Genomic DNA, 11,055 nt, shown 5'->3' with positions numbered 1-11,055 from the left:
CTTTGTAATTGACAGCCATCACAAGTAAAAGAAAAAGCTCTCTCTCTCTCTCTCTGGTAAAGTGAATGTAATGAGTTTTTTTTCCTATTAGAAGGTTGTTCTAACCACAAGCAAAACCTTAGAAAGAAACTAACATTCTCTAGTAAGAACAGATCTCGAAAAGTAGAAGCAAATTTATTTCCTTGGTTTTCATAGCACAAAGCTTTTTGACAAAACCTAACAGAAGAAAGCCACACCTCTCCCACTACATCATACTCTCCCACTACATCATACGACCCAACACACATATGCAACAATTGCATAAAATAAATGTACATGAAGCAAAAAGCAAAACACAAAAAAACGTAGGAAAAAAACACATCAGAGAGACTGGACATCCTTTCATGTCCAAGTCATCCATCCATCAATGCACCTTTCCATGAGAGATAAATCTAAGCAACCTGCATACACAACCACATGTAGTCTCTAATTAGAAAATTCCAAGTATTCACATGTAGAAGGTTTTAAGAAGGGAGCTGATATTTATACCCCCTTATTTTTGTACATTGCACCCTATCTCGTCATTTAAGAAGGGGTGTATGGTACCGATAGAAAGGGGTAAATTCTCTCTTAAAAGATAAGAAGATTCAATTATAAGGAACTAAAACAAAGCAGAGAGATAAATATACCCACTCAGTGAGCAGTGATATGCAGATAGAGAGACCCAGACAAGGCAACTGTCTCCCTAGGACTGAATCCTTTGTTTCTAAATTCTTGGAGGATTGAATCAAGATTCTCAGTTGGGGCAACAAGGTCAGTGTTAGCTGCATTCCTGTTCGCACTTCTTGCGTGTCTCCTCCGCAGTGGGACTGAATAAGATGGTCCTCCGAGCTGTTATGAACAAAAACATGACATTGGGTGAGATATCAGGAGGGTTAGATGTTGAAGGTAATGGGGGTAAGATTATTTCAAAACTTCTTTAACTAACAAACAAAAAAAAAAGAGGATGAAAGAACGAGTACCTGAGAAGTGCTCAATTGAGGTTTTCCTCATTTCTAAGTTGAAACCAGTGAATTTTTTTACATATTATTAAAAAAAAAACAATTAACAGATTTTCATGAATAAAGATGTTTAGTTATACACACTGTAAACAAATTGAGGCTGCTCTGCCTAAGCCTAACAATAAAGAAGGTTCAAAATAACAAAAAGGATCAAAACAAGTCCTACAAACGTAGTCAATTCAATAGACTATTATCTAAGACCAGCAATGTATTGTTCTTTTTCAAAATAAATTAAGTACAATGAAATATACCATAAGTTTTTGTTCCCAAAAAAGAACCAAAAAATTAAACAGAAAATCTCTCTCTTCCATATGGGTTTGTTACTATGTAGAATGGCACTTCTGCCTGGAATCTAAAAAGGCCCAAATTGCAATCTGGGTTTATATCTCAATGCAACTTAGTAAAGATTTTAGGTCCTGTTTGGATTGCAACATATACATTTCTGAAACTTTCCTCAATTTATAGGGAATGACATGATTATGGTTAATTTAAAGCGATATTATCATAAATTGAAGGTCCCTCTAAGTAAAATTGAATAGGGTCTGTTGAAGTTATCTTTTCTTGTTTGTAACTTTTCCAGAAAATTCCTGCAATCCAAAGTGGGTCTAAAAGAAAATTATCAGAAAACTTACTGAAGGGATCTTGTGAGACAGAACGTGCTGATCTTGCTGAGAATCTGCAGAGAAAAAAAGGGCAATAATAAGAATTTTTTTTTTTTTAAAAGCAATATACATAGGAGAAACAAAATGATAACAAGTAAAATGGGAGCAATTGGGTTTTTTTTACAGATCGAAATCGATTTGGAAGAAGGGGGTTTTTCTGGTTTTCAAACCCACCCACTTGCAGCAAATCGATTTCGTTACTTAGAGAGAGAGAGAGAGAGAGAGAGAGAGAGAGAGAGAGTTAGCGAAATCGATTTGGGTTTTTTTTACAGATCGAAATCGATTTGGAAGAAGGGGGTTTTTCTGGTTTTCAAACCCACCCACTTGCAGCAAATTGATTTCGTTACTTAGAGAGAGAGAGAGAGAGAGAGAGAGAGAGACTTACAGAGAGAGAGAGAGAGACTTAGCGAAATCGATTTGGGTTTTTTTTACAGATCGAAATCGATTTGGAAGAAGGGGGTTTTTCTGGTTTTCAAACCCACCCACTTGCAGCAGAGATTTCGTTACTTAGAGAGAGAGAGAGAGACTTAGAGAGAGAGTAGCGATGGATTTGGGTTTTTTCACAGAAGGAAATCGATTTGGAAGAAGGCTCTATTTCTTGTTTCGTTACACAGTGGGACCCACTTCAAACCCCTTCAGCGCACGAGTTTTTTCATGCGCTTAAGCGCACAAACAGTTTTCTCATATATATATATATATATATATATATAGGAAAGTGAAGCTACACCGCCGGGTTAAAATACAATGGGCCCACAATGTTTTGGTGATCCAAAAATCACCAAACTTAGTGTTGGTGAGCTTAAGCTCACCAAACTTATGGTGAGCTTATAAGCGCCCCAATCACATGGGTCCCACATTTTCTGTGGTGATCCAAACCATTCATTTGCAAGGCCCTATCATAGATAGGGTGTGTACCAAAAATCAGCTCCATAGGATCATCCTAACCCCTCCATTTATGGAGGAAAAAAATGGGCAGATTTGTGGACAAATAATGTCTGTCCATTTTGACCTCCACAAATGGATGGGTTAGGATGATCCTATGGAGCTGATTTTTGGTACACACCCCATCTATGTAAGGGCCTTTCAAATGAATGCTTTGGATCATCCTAACAAAGTATGCCCCAATGTGATTGGGCGCTTAAGCTCACCAACACTTTCCTCTGTATATATATGAGAAAACTGTTGGTGAGCTGCGCTTAAGTTGTTATAACACCTCCCATTGGTGCGCTTAAGCGGGATCCAAACATTTAGACAAATGGGAGGCGTTATAACAACTTAAGCGCACCAAAAAATGGTGACCTTAAGCGCACCAACAGTTTTCTCTCTCTCTCTCTCTCTCTCTATATATATATATATATATATATATATATATATATATATATATATATAATCATTAAACTTTTGTTATACGATTAATGGATCGTGGCATCAATCGGACTATCCAATTGATGCCGTCCGAATTTGCATTGATTAATTATCCTATAAATCACATCCTTTTGAACGGTCAATAACAGTTAGGTACTGTTTGGTTTCCTTCTACTAGAATTGATATAACACTCATTGTGTGACATATCGGTCGGTCGTCACAATCTGAAACAAACAAGGCAGCCTTGACTGGTTTCCTTCAACTTGCAGGAATTAATGATCCTGTGCAAAATAAGTGCTTTTATCATTAAATTTTTTATGAGGTAAAAAGACCCAAAACTTAAAAGTGTGGGGTATTTAATAGCTATAACAAATTTTACATAAATAAGGTGTTAAGTAGCTAAAGAGAAATTTAGTTATAAGAAATCTAATTGTGAAAGGAAAATCTACATTTATACGGTTATAATAACCTCATGGCAAACAAAAGGAGGTGGAAATGCACTTGTTTTTAGAGGGGATTTGCTAGCGTCAATCTCAGAAGGCATTTTGCAGATGGCCTGTTGGATGTCTGAGCAGCCACATGGGCACACTTTGCAGCAGATTGTGTCTTCTTTCACGATGTGGCTGCTCTGACGTGCAACAGGCCATCTGCGAAATGCCTTCTGCAATGGACACTAGCAAATCCCTTTATGCAAGTATGTTTTAGAGGCATGGTTTGAAATTTCGGTTTTGGCATATATTTATTTCGGACCTAACCGAAACCGAAATTTCAGTCAAAATTTCGGTAAAGCCGTTCGAAATGTACGTTTTTTGGGCTGAAATTTTGTACGTTTCGGATTTCGGCCATTTCGGTGTCGGTGTTGATCGAAATCCAGAATTTCAGTCGAAATTTCAAGCCATGTGTAGAGGTAATCAAAGAGGCAATTGCCCTCCGAGACTAGAGGTGTCACGGATCCACTTCGGGTCGGATCCACCTATGTCACAGTCACGATCCATTTAAATTCCTTATCGGTCGGGTCGGAGTCGGATTGTTCTTCGGATCCTACTTTCCACGTCATGATCACGATCCATTTTAATTCGGACCTTTCATCGGAGTGTCCTATTATGTCCCACTAAGCTAAGTAAACAATTAATTTTTTTAAAAAGAGATAGAATGGCAGTCCACTATTAGTGTGTGTCTATGCATTTTCTTCAACTAAATTAAAAACTTATCTATGTGTATGTTAATGCTTGTGAACAATAAAACTAATCAAAATTGCATACACAAATATAATGTATAACTATTATCAAATAATATGATGCATAAAGAACAAAACCCCTATCTTTTCCTTTGTGAAAGTCTGAAATGAAACGACTGAAATGAGTGAAATCGCATTCCCATCCGATTCATTAAGTGATAAAAGAGGTTTTGACCGAAATACCCTTCATAGAACGGTTAGCATTAACAAAATTTGGAGGGTATTTTTGTAAACCATTTCGGATCGTGACTATCCAATGGGCATCTGTGGCGTGCCCATACACAATCCAAAATTTTTCGGATCCCAGATTTGATGATCCGAATTATGCCCGTGGATCCTATTCATATGTTTAGATCTCGTTTATTAACGTTTGGATTCGGACGATCCATCGGACCGTCAGGATCCATTGACACCCCTATCCGAGACCGTGTTGTCAATCCATGGCGTAAGACAGCTATTACGATGATATTGACATTGACAGTGATGTATTAAGCCTAAACATCTCTCTAATCACTCATCCAAGCCATCTGAATGTGGACGGCAACCTGTCCATTTTGGAAACAATTAATCGCACACTTCGGGTTTCTCAACTAAATTGTACGTCCAAGTAGAGTCCCACCATGTGATTGCCAAATAAAGAGAAATGATAAATTCGACCCCTTTTCTTCCTCGGGGCACCCCTTTGTAGTGTAAAGTGAGTTGTCATAATTTCACTACAGGGGGTGGCCCGGGGAAGAAAATGGGGCGAACATCACTTACCCAAATAAATGGATATGATGATTCCTCTATAAACATGAGAATTGTAGCAAACTGAACCATAATTACATAATTTAGTGGTAATTAATGGTTAGAAACCCCTAGGCCCTGCTTGTTTTGAATTTTGAGAACCGATTGTGAGTCCAAAACTGATTATGGGATGCAAATTTACGTTTATGAAATGTTTGGCTGCCATGAAAATTTTTCCATGGAATTGTAGTTTTTCAAGTGTTGAGAGAGAGAGAGAGAGAGAGAGAGAGAGAGAGGAAGTGTGGAAGATATTGGGTGTAAAATCTGACCTCCAATGGGATAAATACTAAAGAGAGCATTAGCTAGGATAGGGTGAGAAAAGTTCAGAAAATGAAGAGAGTAATCCAGTGGAGAAACTCACACATATCTAGAATATTTACGAAGTTGTTAACAACCTTCTCCTCCTCCTAGGCCTTCTCCACCTCTTTTGTCATCAAGAAGGCCTTGTGGTTGCTCATTATGGCCGAACATAATCGATTGAGTCCAATAATCAGTTTGGGAATCACTATCGATTCTGAAAATCCAAAACAGACATGGCCCGAACGCAGTCCTAGTGTACTCACATGTCTGTCTTGAGTCAAGTGTCTTGACTCTGCGGGATTATATTTAGGGCTGGTGCCCCTGGTTAGGATATACATGTATATATCTATATATTGGTTATCAGATTGGGGCCTACTCTTTAGTGGGGTTCCTTATTTAATCCAATCAATTATATCAATCGATTTTTTCAGATTTAAACCTATCATGTGGCTCTTTACTTGCTGTTCTTATGGCTATGGTCTATCTTTTGATCCATTGATGGTAAATTCGATCCTTATATTTGATTAGACTCGAACCTACTCATCTTGTGAGGCTTCATTGTCTAAGTTTATCCTTGATATCAGTTCATCTTTCAGATTTGGATCTGGTCAGTGACTTTTATTTGCCACCTTCATAGCCATGATCTATCCCTCGACCTTTGATCACAAGTCCGACCCATCACCCCATGTTATCATCTATGGTCAGTCTTTCATTTGATTACCTTTATCTGATGACCATATTCCATTTGTCGAATGTCTGTATATTTTACCACCATTATTTGAGTAAGAATACTCTTGTTGAGAGTCTTACAATACTGTGCTTCTATTCGTCCGCCCTCATGTTGAGCTTTGAGATTCCTTTTGTAAGGCCGTCATGCTGCCAGATTTTACTTAAAATATTTTTGAGTATGACCGCTATCATTCAAAGGCAGTGATAAACCATGAGTTCACCTTACCATGATTCTTTTGTTTGTTCCTATCTATCCATTCTATGGAGTATCATTAGATTATTGGTTCTTTAGCCATAATCTATTCATTGGTTTGTTGTACATGGAATTGATCCGCATTTTCTATCACAGATTCACCATTCTTATATCGTGATCGCTAATGGATTGGTTAAATCTTGTCTATCTTTCTTATGAGTGCATGATTATTGCTGAGACCAAAAACCTATTTAGATTATGACTGTTTATTGTTCTTATTCTTTCATGTCCAAAAGAGAGCAGTCATAATCAAAGAAAACTTAAAGGAGTAAATGAGGATTCCTTGAGACCCTATGGGTGTAGGTCATATTATCACTGTCTATCTTCCTTTGACCTTCATAGACAATCTTTTTTTTAACATTCCGACTCAAAATACTAATTGATATGCTCAAGGTTGCGCTCTTATCTCGATTTGTTAAGAATCTTTATCCCATGATTATTCATCTAGTGTGTGCTTCCAATTCGAAAGTCTAAGTTCAGCAAATGACCTTCCTTCCAAAAGACTAACCACTTTCAAACACATTTGATCAAGGCAGTTTATTGCTTCCTTTATATTGCCAACATAGCCTTTTATTGTCCCACTTAACCCTGGCCTTGTAGGGATTACCCTTTCCGAGATTCCTACTTCGAGATCGAACTCAGTAGATACCTTTATCATGGAGGATGGTGTATCGCCCAGGAACTTTCAGTGCCACTCTCTTGCTCATGAAGAAGTGTCCAGTTTTCAAAGTTTGTCTTTTGTTGAATTTATACCAATTCTTGTGTCAAAGTTGGTAAGTCTAGTTATGTCATCAATAATTCAGAATATATAATGTTTGTCGGTCTTCTTATTGAGTCAATGTCCAATCTTCAGTTGAGTCTGATGTAGAGCCCGTTGAGGTGCGTCTAAAGTCATCAATGTATTTGAAGTTTCCAATGCAATAAATACTTGATTACATGCGTTATCTGTATTGTTATGATTCACTCTTAGATCTAATGTTTAAATAAACAAAGACACCCTTCTCGGATGAGAATGTAGACGAAATTTCTCTTGAGATCTGAAAAATGATAAAACTAGAGAAAGAGCGTCTAGCATAGCCACTTAAAGAGGAAATCGAAGCTGTTGATAGTGGTATTGAAATCCGAAACTCAGGAAAGATGGATTGGCAAAACTTTATCTCCCGAGGAGCGCGAAGAATTGATAAACCTATTTAGAGGGGTTCATAGTAGTCTGACTTGATCCTATAAGGATAAACCGGGTAAATGCCAGGGTATGGTGCAAAGCAAGACTCTATTTGTTTGAGACATTGGGTCAACGAGCAAAAGTCAAGAGAGATGGACATCAGACATCCTATGGAGCTGATGAAGAAGTGAGAGAAGACTTTCTCAAAATGAAGTCATAGATTTGAGCCCTAAAAGAACAATTGGGTTGTGTATTTTCATTATGATTCTGAGGTGGAATATTTCAAGAAAAAAGGACATTTTTAATGTTTAGAATATGAGAGAAAGACAAAGAGAAGGGAATGTGTCCCTATGACAATTCTTTTGGAATATCGAAGACCCAGATGATGGAGTCAATGAGATAGATCGCATATGAGAATCGTCTTTACTATTTGGAGACAAATGAAAGTTGAAGAATCTTGAGCATAAATTCAAGATCTCGAGAAGACAATGGAGCACCGTGGTTGAAGTTTTGCCAGAAAACCGCCAGACTCCTCGACAAAAATATTCAAAGTCTTTGAACCTTAAGCAAAAAAGCTTGTATGTCAAATACACCAGGAGGTCATCATTGGACGTTTGAGCCGTTATAGCCAAAATCCTAACGTTTAAAAATTCGTTTGTAAACCCTTTGGGCCAAAAATTCAAATCAAACCATCTTTTTTCTAACCACATTATAAACCAGGGGCATTTTTTTAATGAGTTTGAACTACGTTACGACCTGATCCCCATCTCTTCAGGGGTACGTAGGTAGCCTGATTTATTCAGGTTCGGTCAACCTTTGGAATAAATGTCAATTATTCCCTTACAAAATTTGAAGCTAAAAGCTAAACCATTCTTTGATAAACCCCAAAGCGAACTACGCGGACCTGATCCTCCATTTTTGGGGTACGTAGGTAATCTGGCTAGACCAGATTCGGTCCAAATCCTTAGAACTTTAGATATCTAACCCTTTTGAACCCAAGCCCACCTAGAAAATCCTTCTGGTGAAACAAGCAAAGGTTCGAGGCAAATGAAAAGAAAAACAGAAAAAAAAGAACGAGAGTCTGAAGGCCCACTAGGTTGAAAACCCGAAAGGGCGGCCTAGAGTCATGCCGTGCTAAGTCAATAACCAAAGGTGTTGGCTTATGCAAAGGCAAGGGTAGCGGTTTACGGGATCGAAAAACCTGATAAAGGAGTCCAGTCAGGGGCAAAGACTTCACATAATGAGTGAGTTGATGAGATGCAAAAGGAGTTCCACAATTATGAAGAACTCAAAAATTCAAATAGTGCAAGCAAAAGCTGAGACGAGTGGTCTGCAAGACAGAAAACTTGGAAGACATTAGTTATGACTTCCTGCAAAGAGAGAAGTCGATGAGACATAAAAAAATGGTTTCTGAACAGGGTAGGATCCTGGAATCCGAGTAGTGTCGGTGAGATTTAGTTTGACATCTTTCTAAACTAGGGGCATTAAGACTAAGCAATCCGAAGGGGGTAATAACCATGACGGAAATCCTGATGGAGGAAATTAGAACCTCTTGACATGATTTTTGAGATTACTCAGAGGGTGGTCAGCCTTACCATTTAGAAATACACATTAAATCTAAGGATGAATCAAAATTGAGTCAAGTCCCTTGAATAATCCGAATCTTCTTTGATCGAGTCCTTGGAAGTTTGTTCCTCATTCTTATCTGTTTCCTTTCAAGGTTCAAAGTGTCTGGCACTGAAAGAATGGGTGTATACCTTTTGAAATGTGGAGAAAATCTAGAGTAGATCCTGACTTAGGAATCGAAGAAAGGCAAAAGATCTGCCAAGGATATCAAGCCTCAAGTTATGAGCAGTAAATGAGAAAATTCTCAGATTCAGCCATTGTGAAAATTCTTTTACCCACTATACCAAAGAAAGAACCCATATAAATTCAAATCTTTTCTACTCATCTTGGTTTTGCTTTCTTAAAACTTTTATCATGGAAGTACATCATACTAGGGGCATTTTTTATGACTTACGTCATAAAAGATATCAAACATGATGATAACTGGGATAACTATTCTCAGCAAATGAAAACCAGAGAAGCTTGAGCACAATCTTTGGGCCAGTCTCTTCAATCAAATTGTTTTCTTTTGGAGTCAAGTTTTCATAAAATCTTCCCCCAGCGGAGTATAGAATTCACTCTTGCAATTTTCAAATTCCAGCATATTTCTTTTCAATTATTTTTAAGGGTCAATGCTCGAAAATTTCTTCATCCTTGCTTGAGTTTTGTCTTCAGCAAAGATCTTGCATTTTCAATCATTCTCAGGCAGAAATGATTTATTCATCTGGTGAAATTGATCAAAGTTGGTCATTTCTTCGATCATGTCAATGAATTTTCCTTTAATTTTGTAAAATTTTTTTTGCCATTGGCTCCGTGATTTGGAGTTTGGCATTTTCTTTTATCATTTTGTAAATTTCTGCCAATGTCTCCGTGTTCTGGGGTTTGGCATTTTCTTTTATCATTTTGTAAATATATTTTGCCATAGGCTCCGTGATTTGGAGTTTGGCATTTTATTTTATCATTTTGTAAATTTTTACCATTGGATCCGTGATTTGGAATTTGGCATTTTCTTTTATCATTTTGTAAATTTCTGGCAATAGCTCCGTGTTTTGGAGTTTAGTATTTTCTTTCATCATGTTGTATATATTTTCGCTAATGGCTCCGTGATTTGGAGTTTGGTTTTTTTTTCTATCATCATTTGAGAAGGTTTAAAAAAAAAAATTGCCAATGGCTCCTTGATTTGGAGTTTGGTCTTTTTCTTTCACCATTTAAAAGGTTTAAAAAATATTTTCGCCAATGGCTCCGTGATTTGGAGATTGGTCTTTTCTTTCACCATTTGAAAGATTTAAAAATTGTTTCCGCCAATGGTTCCGTGATTTGGAGATTGGTCTTATCTTTCACCATTTGGAAGATTTAAAAAATATTTCCGCCAATGGCTCCGTGATTTGGAGATTGGTCTTTTCTTTTATCTTTTGAAAGGTTTAAAAAAATGTTTTCGCCAATGGCTCTGTGATTTGGAGTTTGGTCTTGTCTTTTATCGTTTGAAAGATTTAGAAAATGTGTCCGCCAATGGCTCCGTGATTTGGAGTTTGGTCTTTTCTTTCACCATTTGAAAGATAAAATATATATATATATATATATATATATATATTTTCGTCAATGGCTCCGTGATTTGGAGTTTGGTCTTTTCTTTCATCGTTTGAAAGATTTAGAAAATGTGTTCGCCAATGGCTCCGTGATTTGGAGTTTGGTCTTTTCTTTCACCATTTGAAAGATTTGAAAAAAATGTGTTCGCCAATGGCTCTGTGATTTGGAGTTTGGTTTTTTTCTTTCACCATTTGAAAGATTTTAAAAATGTTTTCGCCAATGGCTCCGTGATTTGGAGTTTAGTCTTTTCTTTCACCATTTGAAAGATTTGAAAAAATGTGTTCGCCAATGGCTCTGTGATTTGGAGTTTGGTCTTTTCTTTCACCCT

At 37.2% G+C, this 11,055-nt stretch overlaps 1 long non-coding RNA gene across 2 annotated transcripts; it reads right to left on the bottom strand.

Annotated features, from left to right (window-relative positions):
• Nucleotides 1-155: 155 nt before the first annotated feature.
• On the bottom strand, nucleotides 156-2,379 carry LOC143863995 (uncharacterized). 2 transcript variants are annotated; one of them, XR_013241055.1, is made up of 4 exons: nucleotides 2,088-2,379; nucleotides 1,673-1,716; nucleotides 669-870; nucleotides 156-440 (listed from the first exon to the last, which is right to left on the bottom strand). It is a non-coding gene; the product is annotated as an uncharacterized LOC143863995 (long non-coding RNA). The 2 variants fall into 2 exon arrangements; XR_013241054.1 differs by lacking the exon at nucleotides 2,088-2,379 and having other exon boundaries at nucleotides 1,673-2,080.
• Nucleotides 2,380-11,055: the final 8,676 nt, after the last annotated feature.

The sequence above is a fragment of the Tasmannia lanceolata genome, unplaced genomic scaffold, assembly GCF_043159265.1.
Source record: "Tasmannia lanceolata isolate RefF3 unplaced genomic scaffold, GAP_Taslan_0.1 ptg000044l, whole genome shotgun sequence".
NCBI lineage: Eukaryota > Viridiplantae > Streptophyta > Magnoliopsida > Canellales > Winteraceae > Tasmannia > Tasmannia lanceolata.
This window is presented reverse-complemented; position numbering and strand designations above follow the sequence as displayed.